The following is a 21,068-nucleotide window of genomic DNA, read 5'->3' on the forward strand; positions in this document are numbered from 1 at the left end:
CCTTGTGGACTGGAGGGTGAGCACCTCTGCCCTATCTTAATCCTAGCTCTTCCCCAACCCTATTCTCTTTAGTCAGTTCCAGTTCTCATCACTCTTCAGATCCCTCTTCCATTTACCACTGTTCTCAGTTCCAGTGGCCCTTCAGCTCTCAATATTCCTCTCTATCCAAATTCCTAGTCTGTTCCCCTATACCACATTGCTCTAGCTCTTATTTCTTTTGTATGGACAAACTCCTCCATCCTGTCTTGGCCCAGAGCTGAGGAATGTAAAAGGTATTGGGAGTGAGCACAGAGGGCAGGCTTCCTTTTCTAAGACAAGATGTCTGGATCTGTACCAGACAGCCTGCAACAGGCCAGAGGTAGAAACTTATTTCCAAATGCTTTGGCCACATGTTCACAGGGATGACAAAAGCTCCAACCCTAAAAGAAGACAGCAAAGCTTTTCAAATAAGTCTTCCCTAGCGTGAGTCTTGGAAAATACTTGTTTTGACTGAATTTTTCCAAAATAGCTTGGCCTGGAGCAGACATTCAGCATGTAAATTCAGCTAAGTGGTTGAAGTCCAGCAAAGTTATAAGCAACTGAACAAGATCTTACAGTGGTAAGCACCAGGCACTCCAACAGATGGTGCCTTGCTTATACAAAGAAGTTAGCCACATTAACAAATGACACAATTAGGTTTTAGTGCATTCTCAGCCCGTGCTGCTTTATTGCTAAAAAAATTTGTTTACAGGTGCAGAGTTTCCAAGTTCATTTGAAACAGTTCCTCTATACAATGTCAAAAAGAATAGATTCTTCTTGAAATCCCAAAGATGCATAGATATAAAAAACAAGCTGCCTTTTGGAAAACTTCAGTACACAGAGGGAGAAATTGTTTTACTCTTACCATGTAAAATACACCATGCAATGGGAGTAAATGGTTTCCAGTGTTACCACTAAATTCCTCCACTGATATTTCCTGCACTTGGCAGTTGAGTACAGTAGAAATGTGAGTATACCATCAGAAGTTCAGTACAGGAAATCCTCTCTAACCTGGTTTCTAAGCCTTAGGATAAATTTAAATTTTCTTTCAAGGATTCTATGTTATCCCATTGACATTAGAGCTGAAGGCCAAACTTCAAAATTTCTGCTCCTCACAAAATATATTTGCATTGAAGTCCTTGAGTAGCCTATTCCTCCCTTTTGTTTAGAAAGGAAATAAGCAAGTTTAAGTACATACTCAACTTCTTACCTTTCCATTAAAACAATATACTAAAACAGAATTTAAAACTGAAAAGTCCTAAAGGTTATAGTGGCACAGTCAACCACTGGCTTAACATGTTTTAATAATCACTTTTTGCCTAAAGAAGTTGGCTCAAAGGATATACTTCATCCATCTTCAGATACTGTAAAATATCCAAGTCATCCCTTAATATTCCTACCTTCATTTGGCAACTACTGTGCGTCTATAAACAAAGTGACAATGAGAAAAAGAAGGTTCCCTCATCAACCCTGCATTAAAGGGGTGTTGTGGAGACTTGCATTATGCCAGCTAAGGGTGCAGGCAAACATAAATCTGACCTGGAATCCATTCCTCCTGCCCCAGTTTTTGTGAGGAAAGAGGAGGAAACCTCAGTTCCATGGAGGGATTCTTGCACAAGTTAAATCCTCCCACAAGGTTAGATGGAGCTATAAACTAAAAGTGAGAAATACTGCAAAATGAACTAAAAAGCTTAGGAACATTATTAGTTCTGGATTCTGCTACAGCTACCATGGACTTTTTTTTCATTCTCAACAGAAAATCTCCACACCACCCACAAAGTGACTTGGGAGAAATACTCTTTGCAGAGAACATAGTGAACAAACAGATGGCACCCAATTTCCCTTATGTTAGGAAGCTAGAGATCACTACATTTTTTTTTTTAACGAATGACATTATGACTGACCAGACTATAATCTGTTGTTGAAGATTAGGACACTCATCACCCCACCTTGAGCCAACCTCATTTTAGAACCGTAAAAAAAATCTTGGTCAAAACTTAAAATACACAAATTTGCCAATATTTTCAGGTTCATTCCTGCAGGATGCCATTATTGCTGGTTGATACCAGTATGCTTCAGTACAGCTGCCTATGTGGCTAAAGAGTTACCTGAAAATACTGTCTATTAAAAAGCTATTCAACACCTGAAATATGTGCACTGTGCTTATTGATTTTAATCACCTCCAAAGAATTTACCATATCAGGCCGAGACCTCTTGCACCTATTGTCTGGCAAATTCTACAGTTGCTTAACTTTGAGGTCAGTTCTTTAAGTTGACCAACTTAATTCTACTTTTGCCCTCCCAACACTCTGTGAGAAACTCTGCACCCTTCTGTTTGCTACAATTGCAGCAGCTGAGAAACCTCACCTTGCCACTAAACACGCTCGGTTCAGGCCCTGCTTTTTTACATGCTCAGGGCACTAGTGTGAACCAGGCAAGAGGTTAAAAAGGTGAGTTCTGCTGATCCTTGTTCCTGATATGCAGTTTTGGTGCCATGCTTCTGTCCCTATTTGTACATTCTGCCTCTTTCTCTACAGAGGCAGTGCATTCTCTAAAAACAAAATTTGAGAATCAAAGCAGTAAGTTCAAGCTATTGGTATATTAGTTCCTATTGCTTCATTATGTATAAATGCATATCTCAATTTACTGGTAATAACTACATAACACTAAACATTTTGAATCATGCATAAGTAGAATACTAGCTCTAAGACTTGGTTTGTGGGCCTGTGCTGCCACTCTTCAGCTTGTCCATGCAGTTCACTATGCATCTGGCTTCACAAACCAGCCTTCTTTTAGTTGACCTGCAAACACATACTTAGTTTGGGGAGAGAGCAGAATTTACATAGGACACAAGTAAGAGAAAGTTAAAACGTGATTACCAAAGATAATGGGCAAGCCTCAGAAAATCCAACTGTACTGTGACTTGGTATGTAAGAGAAGTGACATGTTTCCTTTGCTTACATACATTTTTTTCTAAAGACATGAATCAGGAGGAAATGCAAAGAGAAGTGAAGGAAACTGTGTGTATGTCAGGGAAGTCTATGGATAGTAGCAGCATAGAACAAGATAACCAAGTTCCATTGCTGGCTCTGTGCTTTAGTCTCGGGAGTACTATGGAAGTGGTATCCTGAACCATCAGAACAAAGAGTTAACTTTGAACTGCCCATCATATAGCCTTCTGTTTAAGTAAAGAGCTCTATCAGCAGGCTTTGAAGAAAAACTCAACCAGTCTCCATCTCTGGTTGACAGAAGTTACTGAAAGTAAAGGTTTTAAGAATGGTGCCAGATTCTGTCAGAAGTCCAGCTTTCCCTTAACAACTCAGAAATACCTCCAAAAGATCCCACAAAATACCCTACCAATGCTGCAATCAAGGTAAATCCTATTTAAAGCATCTATCTCCTGAACCTTGTGTCACTGCTCTCTGCTCAAGAAAATTGTATTGCAAAGATTCCTTAGTGCTGAGAAGGTTCTTAACTGATAAGCATCTCCAACAATAGTTGCAGTTCACAGCACAGTACTAGCTAGAACTTCTTCATCAGCCCTACTGGACTAGAAAGCAGTCTACACACTTACAAAATAGACTTGATCCCGCTAAAAAGGTTGGTATTAGCATGGATGTTACTTGTTTGATATCTTGAAATAAACTGGGTATTGTCTGAAATATCTGCTTAGTTTTGTAAGCAATGAAAGCGGGGGGGGGAGGGAAATCATATCACAGCTCTGCAGCCTTAGCCCTGCAGGATTTCAGGAATGGATGCTGTGAGAAATCTTTGGACCTGTACTCTACTAGTCCCTGGAACACAGCACATCAGAAAGGCTGAACTGGCAGCAATAAGCAGATGTTCGTTCACTCACCCCCCTGCCTACCCTTTTCATTGAAATGGCAGAATAATAATACCCAGTCAAGTGAAGTACATTTCTAAGAAGTGAAATTAGTGTCTTCATTATTATGACAGTCTACTTCCCAATCCTTTCCTTAAATTTATAAAGACTGGTATAACACTATACTATGTAGAGAACATGATCAAGTTGGTATCTCCTTTTGGTCTGCTAATTTTGACAATAATTTAATGGCTGGAATTGTTACCATGTTTCAAAATCACTGATATTTTCATATGCAAGACTAATACTAGATATGTACTACTTGCTAGCACCTACTTATACATTCTTACATTCATCTTGGATGCATCTTGGTTACATTAAATGAGACTGGAGAGACCCACACTTAGTCCCAACAGGGGTCATGTTATCAACTAGTGAGAAGTCAAAAGCCTCCATTTAACTTACTAAAAACGAAGCAAATTGCAGACACCCCTAGATTAAAGATTGTGGTATAAAATATTCAATCCTGATTGAAGAAATCAAGCCACTTGGATAACTATACACTTTGGTTTAATAATTCAGTTCAGGATAGAGCATTACCTGCAGAGCTGTATCACTTCTGCAAGCTATGCATTGATAAAGAAAATTAGGTCAGCTGTGGGCTGTATTTTAAAACTCCATGGGCTCTTCTGAATGCTTCTTTAGCAGATGGTAAAAACCATGCCAAGCACAATTTACTACATATCGATTCCCCTTTGCCTTATCAGAATGCCTAAAACAACTGGCTTTGCAAAATTTAAAGTATGAACAGAAAATGGCCACAGCCTAAAATGGAAGTGTTTAGCAGGTCTAGAGCTAAAGGTCAATGAAAAAAGAAAGACAAGGAATTTGTAGAGACAAATCCTGTAGTTTTGTCCCTGCAGTCTAAGGGTTTGGAGTGTAAGTGTTTCCCAATAATTTCTCGTTTTGGGACCTGTGATATCACTACCTGGTATCTCTCCACACCTCCCAACCCACCTCCCCACAAAAATATCAGAACCCTTTTCTATTAAAAAAAAAAGCTTCTAAGTCATGATTTCTGACTATGGAACCTAGTTCTTTTCACATCAGCACCTGAATGGGTTTGGTTTCCTCTCCAGAGGCACAACACATGCTACCCAACAAAATAAGCAAACTGGGGAAAAATCAGCCATTTGTTTACACACAACTGCTTGCTCTTCCCCAGTATGCACCAGTTCAGACAGGATACACAGTTATCCAGGTTTTTATATCAGGCTCCTCACCAAAGCGGGCAAGTACCAAACACTTTCCAATGATAGGAGCAGTAAGAGGAATTCTCCCATCTAGTTAAGAAGAAACATTTCTTTTCGTGCAACCCCCTGCAGCACAGAACGCCACAAACTTATTTGGTTATACCCACTTACTTACTCTACTGTACAGTCTTGCTAATGCAAGTTAGTAACTATTACATGCAAAACAATTATTGCTACTAAAGTTCTATTTTCTTATTAAATTATTTTATGGCTTTGTTTGCATTAGGGATTCCCCCCTACCTCCCACATACTGTGCTATTTGCATTCCAGTTTCAGAGGTATTTTTCATCAATTGATTCTCCCAAGCACTAAACTACTTGATTAAATGGTACAGCTACTTTTGTTCAGATATCCCCAGAGCTGTGCTGTAAATGGCCTGCTTGCCAATTTTATCTGGAGACATGGAATATGCAGAATTTAGTTTTTGTTACAGAAATTACCTCTGCAAGGATCACCCGCTTTGCATCTCCATGCATGCTTCCCATTTAATTAATTTAGACACACATTAGATCAACTCAGAAACACAAGATGCCCATCCTCTCTCCTCAACGTGGCCATTTACTTGCAGGACTCGAGAAAAAAGATGCAGTATCCTCCCTCTCTAAGCTGATACCAAGTTTTGTTCTTTTTCAAAACAGTGGTGGTTGAAAAGCAATATTGACACCAACTAAAATGCTATATCAGGAAATCAGATAAAAATCATGTACAAATCACTGTCTCTTGCTTTACTGGTTTAAGCTACCTGTTTGATAAACTATTTAGACTTCACCTAACTTAACATCTCATTCTCTGACTGTACACAGAGAGAAAGAAACAAACTACTGTGTGATCAAGAGTTCATAGCTGGAAAAATTATAAAAATCCACAGTCTAGGCTTTTCAGCAATACATACAAACATCCTCAGACAAAATGGGCGGACAGTATCACAAAACAATTTAACTATATTGATAATTAACTAAACATTAGCTTTGTCACTTTTTATTCGTTCTGCAAAATGCACTACCCAGATGAATAATTAGAGCAGATTACGATACCCAAGAAGGGGTAACAGAGCTGCTAATAAAATATGCCGTCTCTTTAGGATGTACACATTTTTGGCATGGCAGATGCAATGGGTATGGTGCATGAAGAGGAAGTTCATGGCTGACCAGGATTAAAAGAGTTCCCTCTAAAATTACAAAATAGCATGCCATTCAATACAGCAAGCATCATGGATTTGCCATGTAGTTCACCTCCAATAACCTGACAGATGACTAGTTTGGATGCCAGCAATGAAGTGATTCTCAACTTAGCATCCCTCCATAACTTCTTGGAATAGAGTGGTACCCCAAGTCAATAATTTATTTATTGCAACATTTAAATGGAGAGAGGATGTGTAGAGGAAATGAGCTTTTGGCTCCCTGTAGAGCAGTGGGACATTCATGATCTTACCTCCTTACACTGGAGCCCATCCTTAGCTCCTCCTGAGGGGAGTGGGCGGGGTGGGAGAGGAGTTACCCAGTGGCTCACAGCACCTCAGGGTGCCAAGGCACCCCTGTCAAGAATCACTGGTCTACTGTATAGCTTGGACAGACTTGCAACAAGAAGTCAACCATATTTTCCATGACACCCACCAAATAAAAAAAAAAATCTGCTTCCAAAGATAGAATTGTCACTATCACTGGCAAGGAAGGATACTGCATCTTTAGCTTATGTTCATGACATTTTTACTGTATCCTTTCTATTAATTACATTATTGTTTATTATTGTCATGAATAATTTGTCTCTCTGAAATTGTAAAAATACTACTAGGCTCATGCACTGATCCTAACATGGCACTACAGTTTGCTACAAAGCACTAATGCTTATGGAACTATACACATCTCAAAATGGAAGACATTGGTGATTTTGTTGTTTTCAAACAACTTGTAACATCATTTTGTCCACAAGTATTAAAATATATATATGTGTGTGTGTATATGTGTGTGTGTGCACGTGTGTGTGTGTGTGTGTGTGTGTGTAGATATATGATCTATTGCACATGCCCCTTATTTTTTAATCTTTCATACAAGACAATTTCCAACCAACATGGAGAAAAAAAAGCAGAGCATGATGTAAAGCCAAAAGGCTGAGGCGGCATTTCCTATCACAACAGTTTTATGAAGAAACTGGCAGGAAGAGTACTACAGTGGGGTCTCTTGAGTGTACGCTACCAGAGTGTTCCTTCTGTGACAGCCACAGAACTTTAGCTCAATTAATAATTTACCTTAATCAAATGGGTTGGGGGGGGGGGGGAGGCAAAGTCAACATTTCAATTTTTCAGTATAATCTAGAACTATACAATGCTTAGCCAAGGTTACTCCTACAAAGTGTGGCACCAATGAGCTTTAAATATGTCCACCTTCTTCACAGCCACATTCCATTTTTAACAATAAACGGGATACAAAGACACACTCCCATCCCCAAAGCGATATGCTGTCACGCAGTGCTAGGAACAGCTTCTAGATATTACGTCTGATGGATAATGAATGCGGTTAGGGAAGAGAAGAAAATCCACACACTTAAACATACATTTGCCATATCATATACCTTCTAATCGCATGAAACACTGTAATATCGATAGCAGGTACTTCCCCCTCACTAAGAGGCTGATCCTGCCTCTACTGAAGTCAATGCAAAATCCAGTTGTCTTTCACAGAAGGCAGTCCAAAGAAGTGGGTTTTTTTTCCAGTTGTCTTTAACCCTAGAACATCCATATTCCATTCCACTACAGCATCCTTAAAGGAAGCCAGCTCAAGCTGGCTAATTCACTAGCCTTGACTAATATGACAATTTCTCCAAGTGAAGATAAACACAGCTCATGGTACATTGGTGCTCATGGTCTGCTACATTACATTTGGTATTATTTTCAATATGGAGTATTCTGCTAGACATTCCTTACCCTGTAAACCTGATCTTCTCTCTAGGCAAACACAAAAATTATTAAACCTGTAATTAAACCTTATTGTCACAATGCAAGTTTCCTACACAACTCAATTCCCAAGAGAGAAGATTAGGAGCAGTACACATACAAGGGTTTGTTCTGCTCTGGAAATTGTTTCCCTTTAAATTCCATTACTCATTTAAATATCAGAAACAACATCTTATGATATTCTCCTTTCCTCCCTCTCCTTCCTGTACCAGCTATAAAAATGCTACTTTTGCTACCTATCATCAAAACATAAGGATTTCAGCTGTTGTTTTTTTCCAGCCATTTTCAGGCTTTCTGGCTCTATCCAGCAGTTTTCTAAACAAAGAACAAAAAAAACCAAACATAAACAAAACCTAAATCCATTTTGTTCCAGATTTTTAAAATATAATTTTTTTAAAGTCATATTTGCTAAATTCACATTAATATAAGCTTGGAATAAGGTGCACTAACAAGAGCTCCAGATACAAATGGAAGAAAACAAGAGAACCAAATTCTGGCCTTTCCACCAAGAAACCTCACTGACTACAGAGAGAAACTAGAAGCAACTAAATGATATATACTCCTATCTCAAGAGAAAGGAAAACATCCTGTATAATCACAAGTGATGGAAACAAATAACTTTTTGTAAACATGTAAGAACTATGATCTTCTCCTGGTTTGGGAAAGATAGGAGGAGCCTAAAAAGCCATTCCTCAGCATTTTTGTTCTCTCTTACTTGTTCCTCCAAGTGGCTGCAAGTTCTTCCCATCAGACTGCTTTCAACCTCCACCCATGAATGTGGCAGTCCCAGTTCTCCAATAGCCACAGAAGAGTTAATACCCAACTCCATCAGCAGTATGAAGAACTGAAATGGCACCAAGAAGCTAATGAGTTGGGGCTTTACACTTCTGGCCTCTCATCCCACCAGAGGTCAGTTCCTTTAATAAAAAGATCAGTTCTGTCCAACTCTTGTTTTTGTTCCTTTTCCACTAAAGCTTCTGGAGAAAACTGGGAAAATGATGTAGATCCCATCTCTACAGGATCTTCTTTAGTACTACAGGTCATTGAAACTTCACCTTCCTTGGGAAGGGGCTTGCTAGAAATGAGAAGTAGCTATTCACTTTCTTATCCCAGTGAAAGCTCTTCATATCCAGCACTTACATGGATTCACACATGCAGCTATATTTCTGCTCTCAGAAATAAATGATGGACAAGGTGACTTTGTATTTGTTCCTGTGCATTAGCTGCTTTACATGAGGTTACATCAAGATGCCTATCTACAAAGTCAGGCCTTTGTTCTCGGTTAAAAAATTCCCATTATGGAATTTCCAGGATTTTTTTTTCCATGCTTCAGGATGGAAAGTGTATCCTGGTTTTCCTGCTGCAACTTTTCATACATGTTGAAACAGGCTGGGAAAGCAACATGTGCAGACACTTAATCCATTTTTAGGATCCCCAGTAGGGCGCAGTGGGAAAAGTTACCTTCCTAAGACAAAAAGAGATACCAGTCAAGAAGACTGGCTTCCGTGTGCATTTACTTACAAAAATCATTTCTCAGCTGTGAAAAATAATGCAAAACAAAGTGAAAAGCTGGCACAGAAGACAACTCTCATGGAAACAAATGCTAATTTCAATTGCCCTGCGCTTGAGGTGCAGCAAGATGCTGGCTGGGTGCCATCAGTGGGGAAGCCAGCTGGTACAGGGATCCATGAATTAAATGTTGGGATAAAGAGTTGAAACAGGAAATGAAGAAGTCTTCCCTCATTCAGCTCCACGAAGATAAGGAAAAGAATTTTCTTTGTGAGAAGAAGAGCATCCACACTTCAAAACCTAAGAGCAGTTAACAGGAAATAGCAACAGAACAGTCTCCCTCCAGAATGTCAGGAATAGGTCTAGAAACACAAAAGGAAAAACAGAAGGAAATATTTAGGAAACAGTATGATATAAAATTTAAACTGATTAGAACTGTGTATTCTTAAAACTCAATTCCAACCTGCAAAACTGGCAGGTGACAAACTGAAATGTTCTTGCCCTAAAGCTTCGGAAGGTCTAGTTGTAAGAGTCCTGAGGCTGAGTAAGGAAATATTAAGAAATGTTGAATTGAACTCATTTGTTCATCCAGAATTGCATCCAGCAACAAATGTTACATTACTGAAAATACTGTAGTCCAGTGGTCAGCAACATATGGCCTGCAGGCTGAATCCAGCTCACTGAAACACTGGATCCAGTCCATGGAGCTGTGCCTGGGCCTGTGCCCATAATGGGGCTGAACAGTGAGAAGCTGCATCAGGGCTGTGAAGCCAACTGCTGTCCTTATGCTTCAGCCACTTCTCTCAGCCCCCCTTCCACCAAGGTTGTGGCACAGGTGAAGCTTCCAGCTGTAGGAAAGCAGCACCAAGGCTAGGGAGCTGTGCCCCTGCTGCTACCTGCCCCCTCCTCTCCTTCCCCAAGACTGTGGTGCAAATACAACTTCCACCCAGAACAGAGATGCACCAGGGCTGATCTGGCTGGAGTGAGGGGAAGTGGCAGGCGGGGAGGTGGGGTAGGGAGAAGTGGCAGCAGCATGGAAGCTGCTTCCAGATCACCAGCCCCGGCACAGCTCCCCTTCAGCTTGGAGCCGCGCTTGCACTACAGCTGGGGAAGGAGGGGCTGGGAGAAGGAGCAGTGCTAGGGGTGTAGATCTTAGCTTTGAGGCTCCAGCAGGGGTGCAGAAAAAGCTTGATCCTCCCAACAACCCATACCATGGATGCACTGCTAAAGCCACCCTGTATGCAATGGACTGTGACCAGGGTGTTCCAGCCCATAATCTGAAAGAGGTCATCAGCCCCTCTTCTAGTCAGTTATGTGGTTTCTTTATTTCAGGACTGAACTATACCATGACAAAGGTAAGAACGTACTAGTAAAAAAGCACACACATTGCATGCAGAGTGTCTCCCTCCTTCCTCCAGATCCTTTTAATTTTTTTATTGGACAGGTAACTGAAATTACTGCTAAAATTTGGGTCCCCACATCAATAATGCTGACTGTGTCAAGAAAATACAAAATACTAACCTATGTCTCTGTCAAGGAGGGAGACAGAAGAAGGGCCTGAGTAAGGAAGGAAGAATGAAAAATAAGTTGTGTGTGACTGAGGGAGTTTCCCCTTTCAGGTCTGCATGCCACACTGCAGTATGAAGAGGGTTATAGATATGCCTCCTGCAAAGGAGTGAGATTTGTTCTCTTTTGGCGCCAACATGTCTATGTTTCTGAATGCCTGAGTCTTGAAAGCAGCACTGGTATTAGCAGTTTAAAATACAAACATTTCAAACTGTTACTGGGATAAGTGGTGCCAGGAGAGTACTACTGTTGCAGAGCACAAGCTTAGTCACCCTGTAGTAACTGTGGAAATTCTTATGCTTGGACAAAAGAAAAAAAATATAGGAAAACTATTTATCTTCTGTGCTCTTACAGCCACTGTAAGCCCCTTTCTTCTCTTGTGGGAATAGCTTTGTAGACTGTGGTTATTTAGGTCCTGGTTCATGGGACTTGTTTGCATCCTAGCTCTGTAAAGCCAAGTACATGCGCAAGAAAAGCATATCTTCATTCTAAAAATGGAGAAATCAAGGCACAGAGAGGTTAGATGATTTATTTAAGGTCACACCAGAAGGCTGCAGTAGAACTAGGAACTGAATCCAGTGTTTTTTTACCTCCTAGTTTTATATCTTAACTATATGAATATCTTCAGTCCTTGCACGAGGCAAAAATTAAATTAATACCTGGAAAGATCGTGGAGTAGGTCCTTAAGGAATCTGTTGGGAGGGCACCTAGAGGAGAACAAAGTGATCAGGACAGCCAGCACAGATTCACCAAGAGCACATCATGCCTAACCAACCTTATTTCCTTCTATGATAAAGGTGACAGGCATGTGGATGGAATGAGAGCAGTAGATGTGTGGCCCAGCACCTTTCGTGCCTGCCACTTTAAGAGGCTTAAGCAGACTGGGGCAGGCAGCAGGTGTGGTGCAGCCTAGTGAGGCAGTCATATGACTGAGGGAGGGCTCCTGGATTGGAGGATTTGGCTAAGCAGCCTCAACATATGTGGGCCCTCAGAGCTAAGCTCACAGTTGCTAGAGAAAGCCAGAGAGAGAACATTGCCAGCTGGAGCTGCTCCCAAAATATCACGAGTAGGAACTATGGGGATGGAAGAGGTTCTAGGGAATGACTACACCCTGCTGAGGAGGATGGTGTGGTGGGGCTGCCTGTGGCATTCTTTGGGAAATGTCACACCTGTGCCTCCCTAGTGAAAGGTGCCATAAAACCTCACCCCTCCCTGCCTTGTGGGTATGCTGCAGAGGAGAAAGGCTAGGTGAGCATAACCTGACAAAAAAAGCACCCAGCAAAAAGGCTGGTGGGACCAAGGGGTTCCAGAGTGGGGCAAGTGGCCCTGAGTGTGTGAGGGGCAAGGGGCTCAGTATGAGTATGGCTGGAGTTAGGGAGTGGGGTATAGGCAGTCCTTGACTTACAACTTTTCAAGTTACGAGATGGCATTTATGACACTTGTAAACTAACACCGTTTCAAGGTTCCCATGCGAGCTTCATCTTTATTATGGTCAACACAGCTTTGTCTAGCTGGTAACTCTATTGTGGTGGGGAGGGAAGGGGCGTGGGGTGGGGGCAGCTCAATGACCCTACAGCAAGGGAGGGATTGGGACTGGGACCCAGGCTGGGGTAAGCACTGCCCAGGGAGGGGGTGGGGCGGCTTGTGCCACTGCATGCTGCCAGTCTGGAAGCTGCTGGTGTAGCAGCTTGTCCCAGCCCCAATCCCTCTCTTGCTGCAGACGCACTTATCTTTGCCCCCATACCCCTTCCCTCCATCCTCCCCCGCACCACAACAGACTTACCAGCTGGACACAGCTGTGTCAACCATAATAAAGCAACCACTCCCCCATTTATAACATTGTTCCTATAAGAAAATTGGTTCCGAGTTGCATGTTTCTACTTAAGATGCACTTTTCAGGAACCAATTGTGTTGTAAGTCTGAGGACTGCCTGTAGTGATTTGGATGCTATCTGTGAGGCACGGGACATAGTAAAGGGAAGGTCGGAGCTATGTATTATGCCCTTGGCATTGGGCATTAAATGGGCAGCCTCCTGCCTTGGAAACAACATATCAGTTGCATCAAAGGCAAGGCAGGTGGGCGCAGCAGGACAATGTTTGGGAAGACCCCCACCCTGCTGAGAGAACCCCATCACAGGATATTCCTCAACTGTAGGAAGGCTGTTGACAGTCTCCCATCACATTTCCATTAACAAGCTAAGGAAATACAGACTAGATTAAAGTCCTGTAAGGTGGACACATAACTGGTTGAATCATTGTACTCAACAAGTAGTCATAAGTGGCTCAATGTCTAGCTGGGAGAAGGTATCAAGTAGGGTTCCCTAGGGGTCTGCCCTCAGTCCAGTATTGCTTTATCTTCATTAATGATTTGGACAAGGGGATCAAGTACACACTCTACAAATCTGCAGATGACACCAAGTTGGGTGGAGTTGCAGATAACATCCTTGCAATGTTTTAAAAACAAGTTAGATGGACACTTGGCTAGGATAGTTTAGTTGGGGACAATCCTGCCTTGAGCAGGGGGCTACACTAGATGACCTTGTCAGGTCCCTTCCAATTGTGCTTTCCTATAATCCTATGAAGTTCCTAGTCCACATGTCAAGGGATATACCATCGTTAAAAAAATTAATGCAAAATGTTTAAGAATGAAAGCATTGCCAATCTTTCTAGAGACTATTGCTCAATGTTATTTCTATAGTTACTATTCTGGAAACTGCACACAACTGTAATATATGGGTAAGATGACAGCAATAGATAGATACTTCATAATTGCTTAAAGCAGCATTTATTTTGATTAGAACAAATGGTTAGGTCAGGCTGTTCTAGGGAGAAGCTTCAGTTCCTAGTTCTCCATCATGGTAGTAATAGTTTGGTGCTCTCAGTATAGTTGAATGAAAGTTTAATTCTTTCTGTGACTGAGTTAAATGGTCAGAAAACAAGGGACAGATGAGTATAATACTTACCCATACTTTCACAGCCTTGCACACTATCATTTTTCTCCAACAGCTGTTCTCTTCAGTTTGCTGATTGGCACATACATGGAATGCACATGAATCTGATGGGCATAAGACGGAGAAAATTAAGAGTGCATAAAGAACAGAAATTCTGCAATCTTCACATCTTGAAAGATTAATTTATGTGCAAAAAAGACTGAGCAATAGTTTAATTTTCTGGGAGTTAGTCAATGTATTTATATGTTCCAATGAGAATCACGTGACGTTACTCTCTATGGATTAATCTGTTTTTCCTCCATATTTGTCCTTATAGCTGATGAAAAGGAACAATAGCCTGGTTATCAGGGTGTTAAGCCTAGGACTGAGACACCTGGATTCAATTCTTTCCCACATCAGACCTCCCTTGCAATGCTAGGCACCTTGCTTAGTCTCTCTGTGCCTCGGTTCCCACCGAAAATATGAATTGTATTACTGCCCTACCTTAAAGGCATGAGTAGGATAAATCCTAGAACTTCTGAGGTACTCTGATAATAGTGATGAAGGTCACAGAATAATATTAGAAGACCTTTCCCCTCCACCATAAGAAAAAACCCTTGCTGGAAGCATGCTAAGTACTAGCTTTCTATGCTGATAAAGACCTTAAGGAAAACAGTAACTAAAGTGAATGCCATTTTATTTAGTTTCTCACAGATTTAGTGGGAGCAGATCCACTTTTCTTTAGCAGTAAAGGAAAAAAGAAGCCCATGCCAAAGACACTGCAGAAAGCTCTTTGTTCAGAGACTTTTCTCCCTTTCCATAGAATTCTTAGTCAAATCTAAATTAGTTGGAGAAATTCTGGATTTCTTCCTTCCTTGAGGTTGCCACAACCATTTGAATACACCCAGTAACTTATTCACAAGAGCCTACCTGGAGAACCAGATACACACTACTATCTATACTGTTTTTAATTTGATTTGTTCTGTAAATGAACTTTCCTGTTTTGTTTTGGCCTAGTGTCACTAGACACATGTCTAACTGTTTCTTTAGGAACAGAGGTGAAATGGAATTACTGAAGATTTCATTGTCTCTCTGTAGTTTTCAGTGCCTGTGCAAATAGCCAAAGCAAGGAGAAATAACATCAGTTCTCAAGAACCTGATGCTGACAACTCCAGTAGTACAATGATGAATCACCTGCAAGCTGGACTGCTTCATTATACCATGCTTACACAATTAAATACTCCCAACATGCACACCAAAGCATTCTGATCCTTCTTATTTGTTTTCCTGCACTGTGGAACACTTTTACAGGCACAGAACATTTAACACCTTCAGCACAATGCAATCCACTGCAATCTATAGGCGATTTCCAGCTCTGTTTGTCAGGCTAGCCCTTACATTTTCACACCGTCTAATTTTGACCATTACAATCCCTACCCAAATCATAACAACTTACCACACACCAGGTGATTTTTAAGAGCATGTGATCATATCAAATCCTTTATAGAACAGTTTATTTGTGAAAGCACACTCATCCTAAATTCTCAAAAGCCAACGACCAAAAGAGAGAAGCGATGCTTCTAATGCCACTGATCTCCAAAAGCTAGGTCTTATTTTGTTCATTTTAAATCTATAAAGGACTGAAAGATGGATTAACATAAATCACATTTTAAATATTTCACTTGCTGCAGCCATTTCTTAACCACCGTATCCAGTGGAATGCTTAGCCTAGTATGTACTTCTAAGTGTGCTATGGCCAAGCTTTCAGATATTTGCTATTTTTAGGTGTCCAAACTGATACATCTTCAAACTGATTTTCAGAAGGGATGTGGAACCATTCCCCACATGACTTCAACAGAAATGGCAGGTGCTCAGACTTCTGAAAAAGTAGGGGGATCAAGATAGATTCAAAATTAGTTAATGCTTCTGAAGAATTTTGCTACTTATGACAAGGCATACATTTTTGGCTGCAGGAGTGGTGGCTTAGATGTTCCTGCCTTAAAAATCCCTAATAACCAATGCACTTATCTATCACTGTGATGCAACTGTATCATTACTGGTAACAGAACAATTATAAAAATAAAATACTGAACTCCAACAAGTATCTAACATCAAGAATTTCCACAGGAGCACTGAAAATAACAAGTGATTTCAGAAACATTAAAATCTGCCTGCAAGTGCTCCCATTTTCTCTTTCTTAATACAGCTTCACCAAAAATTATAGCATCATCAAACACTAAAATTAGCCAGCGTTTGAGTTGAAGCATGAAGCAAAATAAGATTGAAATAAATAGCAATTTTTGGTCAGTACACAAACCCATTAAAGATTTATTTGGAACAGGAGTGCTCAACCTCCAGTCCATGGCACCATGTCACCTGGCCCAGGGGGGGGCAGGAAGGGTGAGAGCTCTCCATGGGTCTGAAAATCTGGTGACAGGGGAGTAGTGGCACTGTTCCTCTGCTGCCAAATTTCTGGACCCATAGGGAACCTTGGGTCCTACGTGCTGGATCTGGGGCCATATCCCAGCATGCAGGGCTGGGCAGGTGTGGAGGTAGGACCCAGGCCCCAATCCTGGTGTGGGGGGCAGGGATGGGGTAGTGCCAGGCCCCCAGGACCCAATCCTAGCATGTAGGGTGTGAGAGGGGGTGGTGCTGAGCCCCCAGGGCCCAATCCTGACACACAGGACAGAGAGAGGGTGGTGCTGGGCCCTAGAGTTTGGATCTGGCCTACTGTCAGCCATGTGCCACACATCTGGCCTGTGGGCTCAAAAAGATTGAGCAACCACTGGTTTGGAACAATAAGATGTGCTTGTTTAAAGTTACTTCTCAGTTATAGAAGTGTAATTAGTAACTTTTAACTGAAGTTGTTGCTAGTTACAAGATGAGCTTCAGGCAGAAAGGATTAAAAGTCCTATTTTATATTTAAATGACTGAGTACAGTCTACAGACTTGAAAAATAATTAATTAAACAAATTAACTTCCTGAACAAGTCTTCAGTAACACATTCACTAACTTTTGTATTAGAAACAATTTTAAATGTTGTTCCACAAATTCTAAACTTCATATTCACACACTACCTTGAACGTAAACCACTTCTAAAATTTCATAATTAAAATAAATGAAGGCTTAGGTCTTGTCTACATGGGAAAATCTGCCATTGCAATGAAATTAAACAACAACTCTTAAACCAGTTTAAGAGGTCTTATTTCATTTACCTTATCCCATTCCTCCTGCCCCCCAAAAAACAGGAAAAAGCAGTCTTGTACTGGAATCAAAATGTCCACATGGGGAGTCACACTGAACGAAATATAGCAGAACAATAAATGGTGTCATTTTTTCTGGGTTGGCAAGAACACAGTTCTCTAGGTCAGAATAAGCTGAGTTTTATCCAGATTAGTCTGCAGCAGTGCTCAGAACCAATTTCTGCCTACCTGACCAGCTGTACTTTACACATTCATGTTCCAGTAAGGAGAAAAATCAACAGTAGGAGAGAGTGCAATGGGTTAGGCTCTCAGTGAGGGACAACAGGATTAGCAGAGTCATCTAGGAGTTAGAACTAAGATAGGTTTGAGGAGGCATGTCAAGACATGAAGGTAGCATATGGAGGGTGTAGGTAAAGGACAAATATATAGATATATATAAGAAAATCCCCTAATTAATACCTTAGCAGCCTCTTGCTTAACACACACACACGTTATATATTTTAAGCAAGAGGCTGCTAAGGAATTAATTAGGGGATTTTCTTTTTAACTACTACATTTATGGACCAATTTTAACTATTCTTTAACTTCATTTTTCATTTAAGAGAATATACATCATAGCTGCATTCACTATAATGCATTAAGCTGTAGTTTTTGGTATTAATTTTCCATTCAGAGTCTCCTTTTCTACCACAAATACTGCTTTGAGGCAGATATGATAAAAAGCAAACATGGGGAAATTGGCAGCTTCTCTCTCAAGTGATTTGCTTTTATGTCACTTATTGTAATTTTGTTCTGGGTTGAGCAAAAGATTTTGCTCTTGTTCTCTGATGGAATGAGGTAGATTCTATCCTGCTTTATACATCATTCACAAGTTTTCAACTAACATCGACTGAAGATATTTTTTAAGACTGGTGATTATATAAAGTTACTTTAATCTTCATTTTCACATCAGTGGCAAATTTTCATATCTGTCCGTAGGAAAATAAACTTTGCTTTGTATACTAAGCAAATCATTACCTTTATTATCTGAACTTATACTCTGTGTTTATTCCAAAAGGTTGACAACAGTGAAGACAAGACTGTAAGATTTTTACTTTCCTAAGTTCTTGTGCAACTGAGGCGGGCAAGTATAAATATTAATCAGTTTAAATTTACATACTGATAACACAGGTTGAATCAAACTGTTGTATGTGTACACAAAGGGAATTTGTTTGTGCTCAGTTAATTCTAGCCAAAAGTAGAACCTTAATTTGAAATGTCAGAAGAATGTAAAACCTTGATAAAAGAAAAAAATATACAATTCTTTCATATTTGATTTCCTTTCAGAACACCTTCATAATATGAACCAAATGTATTGACTGAGTGAAGAATTCCTGAATGTGCAGACAACTTATAACAGCTTTAAGACAGATTTTAACTAATGAATTGTAGAAGGACATAGTTACTTATTTCAATTTTGGCTGTTTTGTCTATTAAGATTCATACAATGTAATCATCAAATCCCCCATGTAATCATGGTCTCAGCATAACAATGATGTTGTAGCCATGATGGTCCAGAAATGATGCAAGAGGCACAGATTTCATGCCTGGCTTGTTCCAGCCAGACCTGAAGAATGCCTCACATCTGACAGCTTGTCTAGCTCCATCTCAACTATACAGCTAGTCCAGCTCTATAGTTACCAAGTCTTTCTGCTACTTCTGACCATACACTAAGTCAAAACTATACAACTACGGCCAGTTATGTAGTAAAACGAACACGTAAGAAGAGGATCATGAAACTGGGATGATCTAGTTGGGAATCATCCTGCTCTGAGCAGGGAGTTAGACTAGACACCTCCTGAGGTCCCTTCCAACCCTACTTTTTTCTATGATGCTATGAAGCTAAGCAACACAAAGAGCACTATATACTATGTTAATGGTTGAGCAAAGAGACACAGCTAGTCATGTCAGTCTGAAGTCAAGTGACAGGAAGGGTAGATGCAAACCTTTTAAACTAACTAGAGAGAGAGAGAGAGAGAATGTGTGTCACTGCGTAGGTACGTCTCTGGCACAGACACACACACATATCACAAGTTTCCATGAGCTAAAAACTCACTTCATCAGATGCTGCGAAAGCTGCACCAGCCATTGCTGTCCCAGACACTTATGATCCCTCTACTTTGGCGAGTCCATCCGTGCACACTTTCCTGCCTTCTCTGCTCCAAAGCACAGGTGCAACTAAGCGAGCCTCCAGGGCTTCCACTTAGCCCCGCGGTGCCGCACCAAAGCAGCCGGGGCGCCCCGCTGGAAGACCTGGTAGCCAGAGCCTAGCTCCAGGGAAGGCGCGTGGAGGGGGGCACCCTGGCCTGCCATTTCCCCCGGCTTTCCAGCCGCTCCCCTCCCGCCGGGTGCCATCACCCCGGGACAGCCGGAGCCGGGAGCCAAGTCCCTCGCTGAGTGCCCTGCCCTGCCGCGGCCGCAGGGCTCCCGCTCCCTCAGCCCGGCGCGGCACCCCCAGCCCAACGAGCCAACATGGGGGCGGGGGTCCGGCCACCGGCGCGGGCCGGGGCCGACCTTCAGCCGCACGGCCGGGCTGCGCCCGCGGGGAGGCGGCAGGCTCCACCTGCGCGACTCACCTGCCCCGGCCGGGGCCGTAGCCGGCCCGGCTCCCCCCTCCGCCTCCTCTCACGCCGCCATCTTCCCCTCCTCACCTCGGCCGCCCAGCTGGGGGCCCGCAGCGCCCGGCGCCTCCAGGCCCGCCCACCAGGAGCGCCAGCCTATTGGGTGCCGCGCCTAGGCATCACCGCTCCATCATCGACAGCCATTGGTCATCGTCCCCGTCCGTCAAGAGTACTGGGCGCCCGCCTGCCGGGCTCTGAGCCCTGATTGGCCGCTCGCAGACCGCCGCTCTGCGGTGGGATTGGCTCGCGCGCGTGATAGTACCAGGCCCCCGGCTCGGCAGCCGACGCAACTGACAACTTTTAAAGGGGCCGTGCACGCGGGGCGGCCCGGATGCTGCGGGGGGGTGGTGTTGAGGACGCTGTAGAGGACGTCCTGCTGCTGGGGGGGGGGGAAAGAGGGGGTCACGCCTCCCCCTCCCTCGGGATTCCGTGTCGGCCTGGTCGGCCCCGCGGCCGCACACACACGGGGCCTGCCCTGCGCGTCATGCACACCCCGTCCGGCCGGGGCGTGGGTCTCGGTGCAGCGGTGAGCTGAGGTCGGGCAGAAGCGGGGCTCCAGCGCGGCCCCTCTCCCCGTGTCCGGGTCCTGCTTTCAAGGATCCTCCAAGCCCGCCCGCTCCCCTTGATCCTGCAACCAGAGTGGGACGTGTTGGTGTTACGCCGTGTTGCAAGGAGCCCGTCAGCAGAGTTTGCGGGTCGGCCACCGACTCGACCCCGCCCGATCGCCTGTTTCGCTCAAGCTCCTGACAGAAGAGCATACCGCCCGGGGCCAGGAGCACCCGCTAGGGACCTTTCCCTTGCTGCCAGGCGCAGTCGGGAGCTATGCCGAAGTGTTAGCACGTTTTTGGTCTAGTTAAGAGGATCCCCTCGAGATGCCGTTTACTCTCCCCGCTGAGCCCCCCCCCCCCGGCCGTGCAGCGCGGAGTAACAAGTGTGTGCCACCTCCACAGCTCCCCCGTCAGTCCCGCTGCAGTCTCAAAGGTTTTCCAAACCTGCTTGCAGCCTCCCCCTCCCCGAGAACAGATCCGTTTGCTTCGTCAAGCCGACATGGAAGTGAACTCCGTACCAGTGACTCTATTGCTTGGTGGAGGACGGAT

General features: G+C 42.8%; 1 long non-coding RNA gene across 3 annotated transcripts; it reads right to left on the bottom strand.

The window, feature by feature from the left end:
* Positions 1 to 676: 676 nt before the first annotated feature.
* On the bottom strand, positions 677 to 20,050 carry LOC106738257 (uncharacterized). 3 transcript variants are annotated; one of them, XR_009460189.1, is made up of 5 exons: positions 19,927 to 19,995; positions 19,407 to 19,506; positions 14,142 to 14,233; positions 11,839 to 11,886; positions 677 to 9,975 (listed from the first exon to the last, which is right to left on the bottom strand). It is a non-coding gene; the product is annotated as an uncharacterized LOC106738257 (long non-coding RNA). The 3 variants fall into 3 exon arrangements; XR_009460190.1 differs by lacking the exons at positions 19,407 to 19,506; positions 19,927 to 19,995 and adding an exon at positions 20,002 to 20,050; XR_001371768.3 differs by lacking the exon at positions 19,407 to 19,506 and having other exon boundaries at positions 19,927 to 20,015.
* Between the last annotated feature and the right edge of the window lie 1,018 nt (positions 20,051 to 21,068).

Source organism: Alligator mississippiensis, chromosome 2 (genome assembly GCF_030867095.1).
Source record: "Alligator mississippiensis isolate rAllMis1 chromosome 2, rAllMis1, whole genome shotgun sequence".
Classification (NCBI taxonomy): domain Eukaryota; kingdom Metazoa; phylum Chordata; order Crocodylia; family Alligatoridae; genus Alligator; species Alligator mississippiensis.